This window comes from Talpa europaea (genome assembly GCF_964194135.1).
Source record: "Talpa europaea genome assembly, chromosome: 4".
Classification (NCBI taxonomy): Eukaryota; Metazoa; Chordata; class Mammalia; order Eulipotyphla; family Talpidae; genus Talpa; species Talpa europaea.
The window spans coordinates 8,649,839-8,666,172 of NC_140070.1; positions in this window are offsets into that span (position 1 = coordinate 8,649,839).

Sequence of the window (16,334 nt, forward strand, 5' to 3'; positions counted from 1 at the left end):
GTATTTTATGATTAGCTTATTATTTACATGGAGGTTTGGATTGTCATGATTTCTTGGACAGCTAAATCTTTTTAACACCAATAGTTTTGGGCATTCTGTAAAATCTGTTGTATGTACAAGTATGCCTACACTGGATTTTTTTAATTGATTTTCCTCATCATTCATTTTTAATTATTTTTCTATTATGCTTTTTAAAATCACATAGAAAGATAGAAGGGGGGAAATATCTTAGTCCTCAAATGTTTTGGAGAACTTTGTCCAAACACATATATATATATATTTTTTTTTGATTACTAGCATACTTAGATCTGTTTTACAGGTCTTCTATCACCAGTGAAAAATATTTTTTAAATATTTATTTATAAATGCATATAAGAGCTGGGGTGTAGGCCGGAGGTGCAGTGGAGGGTGGTAGAGGGTAAGATGATTCATCAGAGACAGAGTGGGGAGCAGAACATGCGGATCTACTGAAATAAACTGCTGAGGGGAGCAGCGGGTGAGATAGGAAAGGTCTGCTGCACTATATGGGTAGCTCCCTGGCTGGGATCGAACTCATGATGGAGTGGCTGTAGATAGCTTCCTAGTGCGGAGACTTAATCACTTGTGCCACCAGGGAGGCCTCTCACCAATGAAAATTAATGCAGTGTGAGGTTAAAAGCAGATTATTATTCTGAGTAGAGAATTAGCATTTCTTAGAATATTGTGGAGAAAGGGACTTGAAACTTTGTTACTGTGGGTAAAATGCCCTCAGTGTGGTGGATTTTTACTGGGATTTCTGGACACTGAGAGGTAGTATACTACCATACACAGTCCTATTGATTGAAAGATAAAAACAATAGCAGGTTATGGTGATGCAATTATACAAGGCATAAAAGTAAAAATATAGCTGAAAATAAAAGTTTTTAACTTTATAATGATTTTCACTCTTTTATCATCCATACACATATACATTACTTGAACAAATATATCTACATGGGTATGATGGGGGTTGATTTGTATATGGGAGTGGTCATTTTTTAACTGGATATTATTGGTGAAATCATCAAAATTACTCAAAAACACATACTTGTTTTAAAGAAATCTCAAGAGGCCATCAAAAACTTGTGTCTTAAATAGAAAAAATATGTTAAATATAATTATGTTAGTATTCACAAATCCCTTCTTTTAGTGACCTGTGAAAAAGTACAGTTAAAAAAATAAAAACATAGATCTTGAGGTTTTGTTATAGACAACAAAGGACTGAATACAGTCATACCTCCAAAGGCATCAGCTGTGTCCAATATGGAATTAACACTTCAAACTGTGCAACACGATAAAGAAGATTAGTATCCTGTGATTGATTGAGCTAACACTTTCTTCTTAATTTCTATCTTGCAAGAAAATCAAAACCAGTTTGAATTCATGTGTGATGGACTCCAGTACTAATTTATTGAGCTTTCTCTGGGATATTAGAATTTTTCTCCGGATGCCCACAACATGGTGAGAGAAGATTTAGATTTGATTCAGCTGAAAATATAATTGCTTATTATATTTATTACATGGTGCTGCTATCTCAACCTGAATATTAAGTTAAAACTAAATTTCAAGTATTAATCATATGATCACTGGGAGTGACAGCTGAACTCAGTACTGGTTCCCCCAAATACAAGAGCTATTAGAGATATTTCTCAAACAGTCAAAAATAGCCTTTATCTTGGCCAGCTCAAAATGAAAACAAGAGGCATGAGATTTGAATGTGCTTTTTGATTTGTTTAGACATCATCTGAAACACCTGGAAATTTCAGTAGCCTCTATTTACAAACTTGTGAGGAAAAAAAAAATGGTGGGTTAGGAGGCAGCAATTTTCACCTATTACCTAACAAAGTGTCCTCAGTAATAGACATAGACTGTCAAATGGAAATCAGAAGACAGAATGACATTGCAATTATTGTAATTGTTCATCCAACTGCACCTGCATCCAACTATCACAAACATAGATTGATCTATATGGAACCCTTTTAAAGTCTACTTTAACCCCTGTGGTACTGCAAGTTTTGCCTTTTATTGATTTCTCACAATAACTAGAGTGGTGGCTTTTGTCCAATTTTTATAATACCATGAGGGCAACCAGTTTTTATTCCTGTTCTCTTGCAGCTTCAAAGATCACCCACTTAATTCCTTTAGCATCACATTACTCTTACATTCAAACTACATGGGTAGCATCCACTTCTCACGTACAAACAGGAGCCTTTGGCAAAATCCCATGAATGCCAACCAGGGATAACTGAGGATTTTGGATTAGAAGTATACCTGAGTGCCCTGCAGGTCCATCCCCTTTGAGAAGCAATTGCTAGCCTATTGTTGGATGTCAATTGAAATTATTTCCATTATGGAAGAAAATAAAAAATATTTTAGTACCTGAAAAGAACATCATGCTTTGGTATATGTCAGAACTTTCTAAAAGAGAAGAAAACGCCTCTTCCATATAGAGGCATTTCACAGGGCTTATTTCAATCATATGTCCATGGGGACATAACCATCAGAGCTAAACAAGAAGCTTCAAGCACCAGATAGGACCCTTGATTACTTACCTGATGCTACACAAATTCATCATTTTCCAGAAGTGATTAGCAATTGGCATGGTTTGCAATAGTAGCTCAAGGACAAAGCACTGAAATTCAAGCTGGAAGGTAGCTGTCTTGTAAGGCAGCCAAACCTTGACTGAAGAAGAAAGAGGACATTTTCTCAACGGACAGGGTAAAAAGTGGTAACCCTTGCGGCATCATAAAAATTGGATAATAGCCACCACTGTAGTTATTAGGAAAAATAAATATATAATAAAAGCTAAACGTGTAGAAGAGGTCAAAGTAGACTTTCAAAGGGTTCCATTTAGAGCAATCTATGTCTGCAATAGTTGGATGCAGTTTGCAGTTGGATGAACAATTGCAATAATTGCAGTGCCACTGTCTTCTGATTTCCATTTGACAGTGTATGTTTATTACCGAGGACGCTTTGTTAGGTAATAGGTGAAAATTGTTGCCTCCTAACTACTAAGGGCTCAGTTCAACAACCGAGATACGGGAAATATTTAGTTACACTAATGTAGGTCTTTATTTGAATTAAAATGATATCCAAATATAAAAGTTGAAAATATCTCTTGTTTTTACAACTTGTTATAGTATCATGTGCCTTATTGTATGTAGATGATTTTGTGGATGGATGGAAACGATCATGTCAAAGTGTTTGTAGTAAACAAAACCAAGGTCAACAGCCACAGCTTGGACTTTTGGGGGATGACTTGGATCCTGTGTGTCCTTTAAATTATCCAGTGCTATATGACTGCCACAGGTACTATCTCTAGCACTGTAGACAGATTGCATCAAGTCTATTCCTGAAGTAAATTAATGCTTATTATTAATATCAAGTGTCTCTACAGGTGAAGGCACTATATAGAAATTTATTCTTCTTTTTTTTTTAGTTTTTATAGTGAGATAAAATTCATTAAAAAATATAACCATTTTCAAGGGGGCCCTTCAGCGGCCCACTGTGCCTTTAAAGGGCTGCATAGCCATAATCTCTACTTAGTCCTGAACATCTTCCTCACCCCAAAAGAAAACCTCATACCCATTAGCCACCAAGGTCCCTTTGCATCCAGCTCCCGGTAACCACCAATTTGCTTTATGTCACTACTATATGCTTATTCTAGACATATCATGTAAATGGAATCATGGGACATGTAACCTTTGTGCCTGTCTTCTTATACTTACCATAATGGTTTTGAAGTTCATGTCAGTCTGGTCCAATACTGCACTTGATGTTTAGGAAATACAGTGAATAAGCAGGTAAAATTTCATTTCCTCAAGAGCTGCAATTTAAGTAGAGAAAGTCATGAACTATACATATACCATATAAAAATCTTAATGTATAGTAGGGTAGAAGGTGATGATTGAGATCATGAAAAAGAAAAGCCAGAAAAGAGGAATTCTCAAATGTAGACTGGTTGGATGCTGTAGTAATAGGAAACTGGCCAAATCAAGACTTAAAGAATATGGAATTATATCAGAGAGAAAGAGATGAGGCCATTGGCTAAGGGCATGTATGTGTGTGAGGGTGGGGGAGGTAATGCTCTGGCCTAGATGTGCCTGTGCCACGTGTGGTCCAGAAGCAGCGAGGAGACCAGTGTGGTCACATCCCAGAGGGCAGGGGAGAGTGGTGTGAGCGTGGAGGCAAAGCAGTGGGAATAGGCACAGACCAAGTATAATAGGACATATATCATATATGATATTATGACGCCCTGGTTTTCACTCTCTTTGAAATGGGGACCCATGGGAGGATTTTGATGTGATCAAGTTTGACCTTAAGTTAATAATTGCTCTATTAAAAATATATTGGGGAGGGGGACAGGCTTGTTTAATATTCCAGAGAAGTGGTGATGATACTCAAATATGAGTAGTGCGGGCTATTGAGAAATGCTTGTATTCTCAAGTAAAGTTATGTTAACACAAGTTTCTGATGAACTGGATGCAGTGGGGAGGGAGGGGTATGAAAAATGAAATGAGTCTGGTAATTTTGGCCTGAGCAACTGAGAAATGAAATTTATGAGGCACATTTGGGTATCGAATCACCGGAGATGATATTTGTGACCAGTTTTGGAGTTTCTTGGATGACTTGTGGTGGGAACACTTAGGTTTTGCTTTAAATTATGAAAAATGAAAAATGACCTAGCAGGAAACTCAGGCAGAAGCTCTGGTATTGAGTTATGAGGGCACTAGATACATCAGTGGACAGCACCAGGCAAACGCCTGGCATCATGGCCAAGGACCAAGCACAACACACAGAAGAAGGATGAACTCTTATAGATGTAGAAGGTAATTCTTTTCTGGAGGCAGGTTAGTCCCTCAAAGCTCCAACAGGAGAGAGATTTTGGAGGCTAGGGGAACAAGAAGTCAGACAGGCAAAGGCTGCTCTTGGCAATCTGCTCTTAAAGCAGGTCAGTAATAATCATCTACAGGCAAATTTCAGCCTTCCTAATGTGTTTGTGATAAAGTTTTATTGTAACACAGCAACATGTGTTTGATTACATTTTTGTGACTGTTCTTATGCCACTTGGAAGAGTTGAGGTGTTGAAAGGGAGACCTTGCATGTGCAATGCCTAAAATATTTACTGACTGGCTCTTTATAGAGACTGCCAGCCACTGCCCTTACCTTGTGTAATGGGTTAAAAAAAAAAAATCTGTTTACCCTCTAACTAGATAGTACAGTTTACTTAGAATAAATGTTTGGGTTTTCATGGTTATCTCCTTTACTTCTAGACATTTTGTCTTATGAATACTTGTGAAAGAGATCAAAGATAAAATTACAGGTTACGTCAGAAACCAGTGCCAATGACAAATGACACCTGTACAAATAGCAGTTGTAATGAAGCTTGCATATCCCAAAGTTCCATTAATAACCAGTAATTGTTTATGGAGGAAAATAACATGTCAGGATATCCAGGCTTATGCGTGAATTTGATAAGATCCCCAAACAAAACTGTTGTTTTGTTGTCCTGTGAGTAGGCTGTTAAATATGAGCATCAACCTGGACAACTCAAGTCTCTGCTAGCAATGGTTAAACAAATCAGGGAATGACACAATAGAGCCATAGACCACAGTTTCTTCATGACTCTTAGCTGCTCGCTGAATATCTTATACAGAAACACGAGTGTCTCTAAAAAGTTACTCCAGACCTCAGGCAACAGGGAGGACCTCTTAAAGACACATGAAAACCTCAAATAAATCATAGAACATGTTAGTCAAAGACAAAGAAGTATTTTAATTACTGTATACTAGACTTTCAAATGTCTTTACACACAAGATATTGGCCTGCTGTTTTTCAATTCCATAGAGGAGAGCTGCAAAAGTTGGCTTAATTGCCAGCAATAAAGTGAACAATAAGAGATTCTACTCAAAACAAGAATGAAAACATTATAAGGTATAGCAAGAAACCTTCTCTGAAGATCTTTTCACATAGGTAGATTCTCATTTGTCTAGAATGAAGAGAATGTGGTCCAGGAAAAGTTACAGCGAGGACTAGATGTACTTTCCTGTCTTCAAGGTCTCTAGGTGACTTTAAAATTCACAGTGTATTTCCCACCACTTCCACCATATGGAAGCTTAATTCATAGAAGTCATTTCATAAATCACAAGTTCTAGCTTAAGATCAAAAGGTACTTTCTGCTTTTGTGCAGTGACTGGGAAATTGAAAATATTTTAAAGACACAGTTTAACAAATAGACCTTCAAATTTTAATGGTTAGTTGTCTATGTTTTCTATTAAAGAAGTTTTTGAAAAGTGGTGAATGGGTGTTGAAGCCAACTTTAATGTTTACAATCATTTGAGAAAAGGGGATCAAATGTTTTTAGGTCCCATTTCAAATTAAAAGAAAAAAATAAATGTCTAGGTAATCTCCTAGATGTGATGTCTGTAAATATAGTGCATTTTTTTTTGAAAATACAACAGCATCTGTACCTGTGGAATTTTTTTTAAATTTATATATGCATACAAAACTGAGGTGTAGGCCATAGGTGCGGGGAGGGGGGTGATTCACTGGAGAAAAAGTGAGGAGCGGCGCAGGCAGATGTACTGAAATCCACTGCTGAGGGGAGCAGCAGGGAAACAGGAGAGGTCTGCTGTGCTGTGTGGGTGAGCTCCCTGGCTGCGGATCGAACTTGTGCTGCAAAGGCTCGTAATAGCTTGATAGCGCTGAGACTTTAAACCCTGCCCCCACCAAGGAGGCCCTGAGATAAGATTTTTTTTTATTTTTTTATTGTACATATTATTTTATTTTATTTTATTTTATTGGGGGGTTCAATTCTAGTTATTATTATTTTTTTAATTTAAATAATAAATTTTATTTTTATATTCCCCCATACAATTGCAAATGCCCCATTCTGACCCCAATCCCTCCCCTCCTGCCCCCCACCCCCCAAAAAGTGTCTCTGGTTCATAGTTTTTTGTTGATTTTGATTTTCACTTTCTTATATTCATTTTCCTGGTCCCTTATTTAAGTTTTCTAGATTCCTGCTATGAGTGAGACCATCCGGTATTTTTCTTTTTCTTTCTGGCTTATTTCGCTGAGCATGATCCCTTCCAGCGCCATCCATGTTGCTGCAAATTGCATGAGTTTATCTTTTTTGAATGCTGAGTAATATTCCATGGTGTATATGTACCACATCTTCTTGATCCAGTCATCAATTTTTGGGCATTTGGGCTGTTTCCAAAGCTTAGCTATTGTAAACAGTGCTGCTATAAACATAGGGGTGCAGGTGTTCTTTGGAATTGATGTTTCTGTGTCCTTTGGGTAAATACCTAGGAGTGGAATTGCTGGATCATATGGAAGCTCTATGTTTAGTAGGTCCAGAAATCTCCACACAGCTCTCCACAGTGGTTGGACCAGTTTGCACTCCCGCCAACAGTGTAGGAGAGTTCCTTTTTCTCCACACCCTCGCCAACATTTGTTGTTGCTAGTTTTTTTAATATGTGCCATTCTCACTGGTGTGAGATGGTATCTCATGGTAGTTTTGATTTGCATTTCCCTGATTACAAGTGATGTTGAACATTTTTTCACATGTCTGTTGGCCATTTGCATTTCCTCTTCAGAGAAGTTTCTTTTTAGTTCTTCTGCCCATTTTTTGACTGGATTATTTTCTTTGCTGTTGTTGAGTCTCATCAGCTCTTTGCAGATTTTTGTGATCAGTCCTTTATCATTAGTGTTGTGTGCAAAAATGTTCTCACAAAATGGATTAAAGAACTAGACATAAGACCTGAAACCATAAAATACATAAAAGGAAATATAGGCGAAACACTACGGGATTTGCACATTAAATTATTTTTTAATTTAGATAGGCAAATTAATGAGCTATTTAAACGTGGATCCAAATAAGAAAAAAATAAATAATTCTGTCTTAGTAGAAGTTAAATAGAAATGGAAGCACGTTCAAAAATAGGTGGGAAAATGTATGAATTACAGAGAAGAAAGGGGGAAAAAGGAAAAACACAATTCAGTGGGATTATTAACCTTGTCTTTAAAGCTTTTCTGCCAGGGAGGCATGATAACTTGCCCTGAATACCTAGCGTGCCTTGGGCAGACATGATGATTCTAACTCATAAATTTTTGTGATTTAGAGAAAATATTTAACTGTTCTCAGCTTCTCATGTTTTTTGGAGTTATTATGAGACTTAGAATAGCCAAAAAATATAAAACAAATAGAATAGTGTTGTTCATATGGAGACCACTCAGTAGAGGTCTTCAGAGTAATTCATAGAGCAATAGCAATAACATAGTAGGAGTGATAGTCAAACAAAATATCAGTAGCTATTGTACTATATTTATAATGTAATTGTATTAAGATTATAATAAGATTACTGATTTTTAAAGTAGTTAATATAATGAAATTGTAATCATGCATAAGAGAGCTTCAAAATGCAGTTCTATATTTTGGAAAATGTGAATGAGACATAGCTACATTCTGCAATGTTAAAGCAGGACTTCTTAGCACTTGCCCATCATCCATTATCACTAATACAATTTTTTTAACATCATTTTTCATTTTTTGTACAATGTATGCATTTTCATCTTGGTTATAGTCCCCGTAAAATTCCCACCACCCTTGTTTTGATCCTACTTCCTTCTCTCACCCTGTAGTATGTCTCTGGTTTATAGTTGCCTGATGATTTTGATGTTTACTTTATTATAATTAGTCTTTTTCCTGATCTCTCATTTGGGTCTTCTAAATTCATACTATGAGTGAGACCATCTGGTATTTATCTTTTTCTTTCTTGCCTATTTCGCTGAGCATGATCCCTTCCAGCTCCAGCCATGTTGCTGCAAATTACATGTGTTTATCTTTTTTGATTGCTGAGTAATATTCCATTGTGTATATGTACCACATCTTGATCCAGTCATCTATTTTGGGGCATTTGGTTTACTTCCATAGCTTAGCTATTGTAAATCATGCTGCAGTAAACATAGGGGTGCAGGTTCCCTTTTGAATTAATGTTTCTGTGTCCTTTGGGTAGATACCTAGGAGTGGAATTGCTCGATCATATGGAAGCTCCATTTTTAGCAGACTGAGGAATCTCCACACAGCTCTCCATAGTGGCTGGACCAGTTTGCATTCCCACCATCTGTGTAAGGAGAGTTCCTTTTTCTCCACATCCTCGCCAACATTTGTTGTTGCTAGGTTTTTGTTTTTGTTTTTAATTTGTGTCATTCTCACTGGTGTAAGGTTGTATCTCATTGTAGTTTTGATTTGCCTTTCCCTGATTACAATAATAATAGAATTATATTATCACTATAATATTATATTACCATTAATATAACTATTAAAGACTTTCACACTAGGTGTATTCAACTGATCCACAAAAGCAAAAATAGAATAAAGGAAACATCACAAAATAAATAGATTAAAAATTTTTATACCATATATTGAAAAAAAAAGCAAAAAGAAGAAAACCACATGTTGGTTGTATAGATCTTCTATTTAAGGCAGGATTTCTTCCCATAAACCCATCATAAGCTGAAAATATAAGTCAAAATGTGATTAATATTTCCTAACCTAACACACTTCACTATTTAGCTTGGCTTAACTTAAATGTATGCAGAACACATACATTAGCAAAATCATGCAATACAACTTCAAATTTATGATAGAGAGTTAAATATCTCACATAACTTCTTGGATATTGAAAAAGAACAGCCATCAATGGGTTATTGTTGTGTTCCTAGTGATAGGTGGTGATGGGGAGTTGAGACTCACAGCCACAGTCAGCTATTCAAGTGAGTATCATATCACCTATTGCTCGCTGAGGAAAAGCTCAGAATTCAAAAGTGGAAGGAGGGTTTCTAACGAGTGCTTATCTGCTTTGACTCCATCACAGAGCTGAAAAGTTGTAAGTCAAACTATCATAAACTCAACTAGAGTTAGTCGGGGTTCACCTTTACTAAAAACTCTCATGTAATAGGAACAATCCAGCTAGTAATAGTCATCTAATAAGTGATAGAACCAAACTTAAACCAAAAAGGTCTGAAGTATAGTGGAGGGCCTCCCTGGTGGTGCAGCGGGTTGAGCGCAGCACTGTGGAGCTGTCTGCAGTCTCTGCAGCACAGGTTCGATTCACGCAGGGAGATACCCACAGATACCCTCCTGTCTTGCCTGCTGCTCGCCTCGCAGTGTACTTTGGTCCTTCTGCCTGTTCTGCTCCCTGCTCAGCTTCTGGTGAATCCTCTCACTCCCCTCCCCACACCTCTGGCCTGTATCCCAGTTCTTGTATAAATAAATAAATCTTTTAAAAAATCAAGTATAGTGGATATTATTAATTCCTACACTACATTTAGCCTCCCACTTCCAAATCCAGAAGAGAGGCATTACATGAATTTTGAATTGTTATAAGTAAATACGAAGATGTCATGTTATCCATCCCAGCAAAGTAGAACACTATATTCACAAGATAAAATAAAATATTTCACATAAACTATAATTTCTTTGCCTTATAAATATGTTTTATGTTGCTTTAAATTATTCTATTTTCATAAATTTAAACTATTTTTTACATGTAAAGGTTTGACTGCATGTAAAATTCTCAACAAAACTGAAACTCAAACAAGATTATGTAACTAGATTACTGATTAGAAAAATATGATTTAGACAACATCTGTCACCAGGACAAGGTCATTGGAGTTATCTACAAAAATAATTTCACTTCAATTTGTCGCACGAAAAGATGGATTTAAAATAATAGATACCAAATTGTCAGGCATATAGTCTCTGCATCTCCTTTCATTCTTCTTAAATGCGTAACTATGTCTCTGAGTCCATCTTTTTTTACCCTAAGAAATGTTCAATATGCACTCTACTTTAATATTTGTAACAGCAAATTACTGAGTGGAAGAAAAACAGTCCAACAAATGCTGCAATTTGATTCCAGATTAATTCATTTTTAGTATATTTCTTTTTCTCTCTTTTCTTACCCTTGAGGATATTTCTAAGTTAATAATTCACCCTGAGAATCATCATGATTCCAATGTCCAATTATAACTCCAATTTCATTGCAGAAATCTACATAATCTTTTCCCTGCTATATGATGAGGATTTTTTCAGATTATTTAAAATCTGCCAAATGCTGAACCATGGGAATTTCTTTAGCATGTACCCTCAGACATTCTGCCTTGTGATTTATTTGTTTTTTCCTGTCTTACCCAATTCCTGTCAAATCAGTTTTCATTTTATTCCAGGCTGTCTGATGATTTTAATAATTATAAGTTAGTTGGCAATAAAATTAGAACCCTGTTTTGAATATGTAATTGATTTTTATTTAAATCTCCAAGTAAAGTACAGCAAACTGCATCCCAGGTTAACAAATTGCCTGGTCTACTTCACTAGCCCAGTCTAATCATAATTTTATTCAGACTACCAAGAGTAGCCTAAATAAAATAATAACTTGAAGCAAATATCTTCACTTGCATGATGTCTTTGAAACAACCTGTTGATTTTCTTTTTTGAAAATCTTCTGGCATCTAAATATGATGCCTCTTCCCATATATAGTCTTGTCTTTTAGAAATGAAAGATGTCAGTCATGGGGAAGACTTCCACCTGAAATAGTGCTTGATGTTTGAATATTTTGAAAAAGCAACTCGATTTTACCATCAGTATTTAAGCTATTCTTGAAATGGGAAAACAATGCATAACATAATTGCATTAGACTGGTCTACCCATTACAATTCAACAATGGAAAGAAATTACATCCCCTGAGATGAGTATTTGTGTTTATAGATACCAGTGTATGGGAATTTTTATTTCTGCAGCGACATGCTAATTTTTATCATTCCTCGAATTATTGCTGGACAGCAACAAACCGCAGCACTGGGCCATGTGGTTGCACAACACACAGATGTTTCTGGAATTCCCTCAGCTGGCAGAGCTGAAAAGACAGCATGACAAAGATGGAAACCTCAGATTGCCCCGCCTGCAGCAATTCCTCTAGCCATTTTAGACCTGGCACTGATGGGTTTCTGAGGGAGAGACATTCATATGCCCTTGGGCAAAAGCACATCGCCCAGTCTGAGAAATGTAAAGGCTGCGCACTTTAAAGGGGATGTCTAAGATCTTTTTTGAAAGTAGTAATTTTAAAGTTTCCTTCTTCCCCAAACTATAAATATGAAAATTGAGACAACTGTCCTTTAATCTGTACTTTATGTATCAACATGAAAGACATTTTTAATCTTGACTTTATTAATTCTCTAGATATAAGCATCAGATGTAAGAGTGAACTTTCTGAAGGCTTAATACAGAATGAACTACTCAATAATTGTTCTTGCCTTACATAAACTCACACTTAACAATCACATAAAAATCAATGAAAGTACTATATCCCTGGCTTGCTAAACTCAATATTCATTCCTCAAATATGGTCTTGGAATTCCATAATGCAATGTGAATTATTACAGGGATTTTCCTTAATGGCCATAGCAATTGCAATTGCTCAATCTTACAGATGCCCAGGAAATGATGCTTTTGAAAAATAGTCTATTTCATAGCAAAGGGAATGCAAATAGTCAAAAACAGCTCAACCTCATGATAAATTACTGGTAATATATATATATGTATATATATATATTACTGGTTATATATATATACTGGTAATATATATATAATATTTAATTTATTTATGTATGCATACAAGAACAGGGGTGTAGACCAGAGGTGTGGGGACTGAGAGGATTCACCAGAGACAGAGTGGGGAGCAGAAAAGGCAGATCTACTGAAATACACTGCTGAGGGAGCAGTGGGCAAGATAGGAGAGGTCTGCTGTGCCAAGTGGGGCAGCTCCCTGGCCAGGGATCGAACTCAGGGCGCCACAGTGAGTGGTCCAGGTGGTAGCACTGAGCATTAACTCCTGGGACACCAAAGAGGCCTGGTAAGATATTTTAAATACAATTTAAAACAAGGAAATATTGGTAATTTTCTATTAATTTAGGAAAGAAAAAAATGATTCATAATATTCAATTCTATCAGATATGGTTATTCTAACTAGTTCTTTATGGGAATATAATTCATAAAGAAGTATTTACAGACCAGTTAGAAATTATAATCAAAACTGAAAATACATTAAATTCCAGTACTCTCCTCCCCCAAAAAAATTGCACTAACATGTCCATATCATTAATTTCAGTCTTTCTTATAATAATAAAGAATTTGAAAAACTTTAAAATGGTCATGTTTAGGGGATTGTCGAAAGAAATGATGCAACTCTCATACAATAAAATACTAAGCATATTTTATTTTTTTTTTAAAGATTTATATATTTTATACAAGAACCAGGCTATAGGCCAGATACACGGGAGGGTGAGAGGATTCACCAGAGACAGAGTGGGGAGCAAAACAGGCAGACTGACTGAAATACACTGCTGAGGGGAGCAGTGGGCGTGACAGGAGAGGTCTGATGCACCATGTGGGACCCTTGCGGGCCGGCTGGGATGGAACCGGTGCTGCAGAGGCTGCGGATCATGGCACTCAACCGCCTGCGCCACCAGGGGAGGCCCTACTAAGCATATTTTAAACACAAATATGTACTAGGTCTAAAATTTATAAGATTAGAAAAAGCACAAATAAAAATTACAGAATATCATTATGCTATAAAGGTGTTATTGCATAATTTATATCCACCATTGTGGAAAATCATATCTGGAGATGTACAGAAAATGTATTGAGATAAAGGTAGAAAATGTTCCCTATTTTTTGTGCATTTTACTTTTTAAATATATGTATATTTGTATATGTGTACAAATATGCAAATATATACATATATATATGCACTAATGTCCTAATTTTCTAATTGTAAATCACATTAAGTATCAATGGTATATCAGAACTCAGAATTTTGGTATTTTAAAGACCCTTACTCTCATGTATCATCTCAGTCTACAAACTGTTAATAGAAAGAAACACCAAATGAGGTTCCATTCTGGAATCCTCTTATATCATCTGCTTCATTTCTGAAAACAAAATTGAGACTCAAGGAAAAAAACAAAAAACACCCCAAATTATCCAGGTTCACATTCTTTCACAAGATTTGAATCGGCTTTCTAAATCCAAAGTCAATTTCTTCCTAACACAACTTCATGTTATTCATGTATCTCTTTAGAAGTATGGGAAGAAAAAAATTACTCTGTACTTTATTCTTAAAATTATTGTGAAAGAGGCATTTCCCCCAGTTTTATGAAACATAATTAAAGTATAGAATTGTAGAAATTCAAAGTATAAAACATAATATTTTGATATATGTATCTCTTATAAAATGATTAGCACCATAAATTTCGTTAACATCCATCACCTCACAGAGTTAGTCTTTTACGTTGTGAAGAGAACTTTTAATATCTACTCTTTAAGAGTAATAGTAGCTTATAGAGTTTTAGAAACATTCTCATATTGTTATGCTATCTAAAATGGCCTAGAGGTAAGGTTGACATAGAATTTAAGGCCCCATATAATGGCCAAAATGCAAGTCTGAGAGAAAGATAGTAAATCTGTTGCATGTTTTCAGACCACAGATTTTTTTTAGGGGAGAGGAGTATATTATTTTGAATATCTTTGTTCTGTGCAGGTACATACAACCCACTGGGGAGTTGAGCATATATCAAACTCAATTTGAGAGCATTATTTTTCTGATCAACTTAATATTCACATAAAGACAATGGAGCAGTTTATACTGCAAACCTTTTGCGTGTCAGAACTGGAAATAAACTATTTTAGTTGCTAACATTGTTATCTGAAATATGCTATGATGACAGTTATTAATATTTGACACAATGAACTAAATACTTAAATCACTGTTTTCTGGTTTTGACAAGGGTAACGATTTTATGAGTGGATGCTAATACTTACAGAACAGTTAAAAAAGTGTACAGATAGACCTAAATAATCCAAACTCTTTATATCTCATTATAGTATGCTCTTTAAGAGTAATTGTAACTTACAGAGTTTAAGAAGTATATTTTCATATAGTTATGTTATCTAAAATGGCCTAGAGGTAAGGTTGACATAGAATTTAAGGCCATATATAGTGGCCGAAATGCAAGTTTGAGAGAAAGATAGTAAATCTGTTGCAGGCTTTTCAGACCAAAAGGCCTAAAAACGGCTAAAAATAGGGCCTCCCTGGTGGCTCAGGCAGTTGAGCGCCGCGCTGTGAAGCTGTCCACAGCCTCTGCAGCGCGGGTTTTATCTCAGCTGGCTGGTGAGAATCCCACATGGTGCAGCAGACCTCTCCTGTCTCACCCACTGCTCCCCTCAGCAGTGTATTTCAGTCAGTCTGCATGTTTTGCTCCCCGCTCTGTCTCTGGTGAATCTTCTCACCCTCCCATGCACCTGGCCTGTACCCTGGTTCTTGTATAAATAAGTAAATCATTTTTTTAAAAAGGCTAAAAATGGTATTTTATTTATATATTTAATCCTCTACGTCTTTCAGACGTCCAAGATGTCTATCCACAGATTCAAGAGTTTTAAGAAACTTCAGGTAATAGTCTTCAAGAATTTTATGGTATTCTTTTTTTTTAATACATTTTTTAAAATATTTTTTAATTGAGGTAACATTAGGACACCCCTTCCCCCAATTTGGTATCAAGACCATAGTGCACCCCCATCTTAACTTCCACTGTCCACCATTGCAGACGTTTGTGCTTCCTTCCTTCCTTGATCTCAGGCCCTCCGCCCACCCTTCTCCCCACAGGGTGCTTCAGTTCTATCATCTGTTTTCCAGGATTAGTTTTTAAGCTTATCTTATCTGACCTTCAGTTGGGTTTCTTTGTATCCCACATATTAGTGGTGTCACATATTAGTGACACCACACAATATTTGTCTTTCTCCTTCTCACTTATTTCACCTATTTTTTTTTGTGGCCTGTGTATCCTTTGTAAGTGTACAGACCAATTTTATATTGCAGAGTAAACATTTCTTTCTAGCTTGAAAATTCTAACATTTCCTTTTTATCATCTAGTTTCATAACAAAGTGAATCTCAAATTTCCGTTAACTTGATTCGATATTTTTTTAGGCCTGTAGCATATATTTTCTTTCATAAAGCCAAAGCATCCTGAAAGGACTAACAGTATATTGTTCAGGCTCAACCCCCACTCTGGTCCATTAAATGTTTCCATCCTGAAGTACAATTCCCAGACATCTATTTGACCTTGTATAGTTAGAATCTAAACATCCCTGTATATGTAAGATTGGTAAGATGGTTTCTTAGAAATGATATAAAGAGAAAATATCAATAAACCTAAAAAAAGTATTTAACATTATAAATTCTAGGCATAAATAGG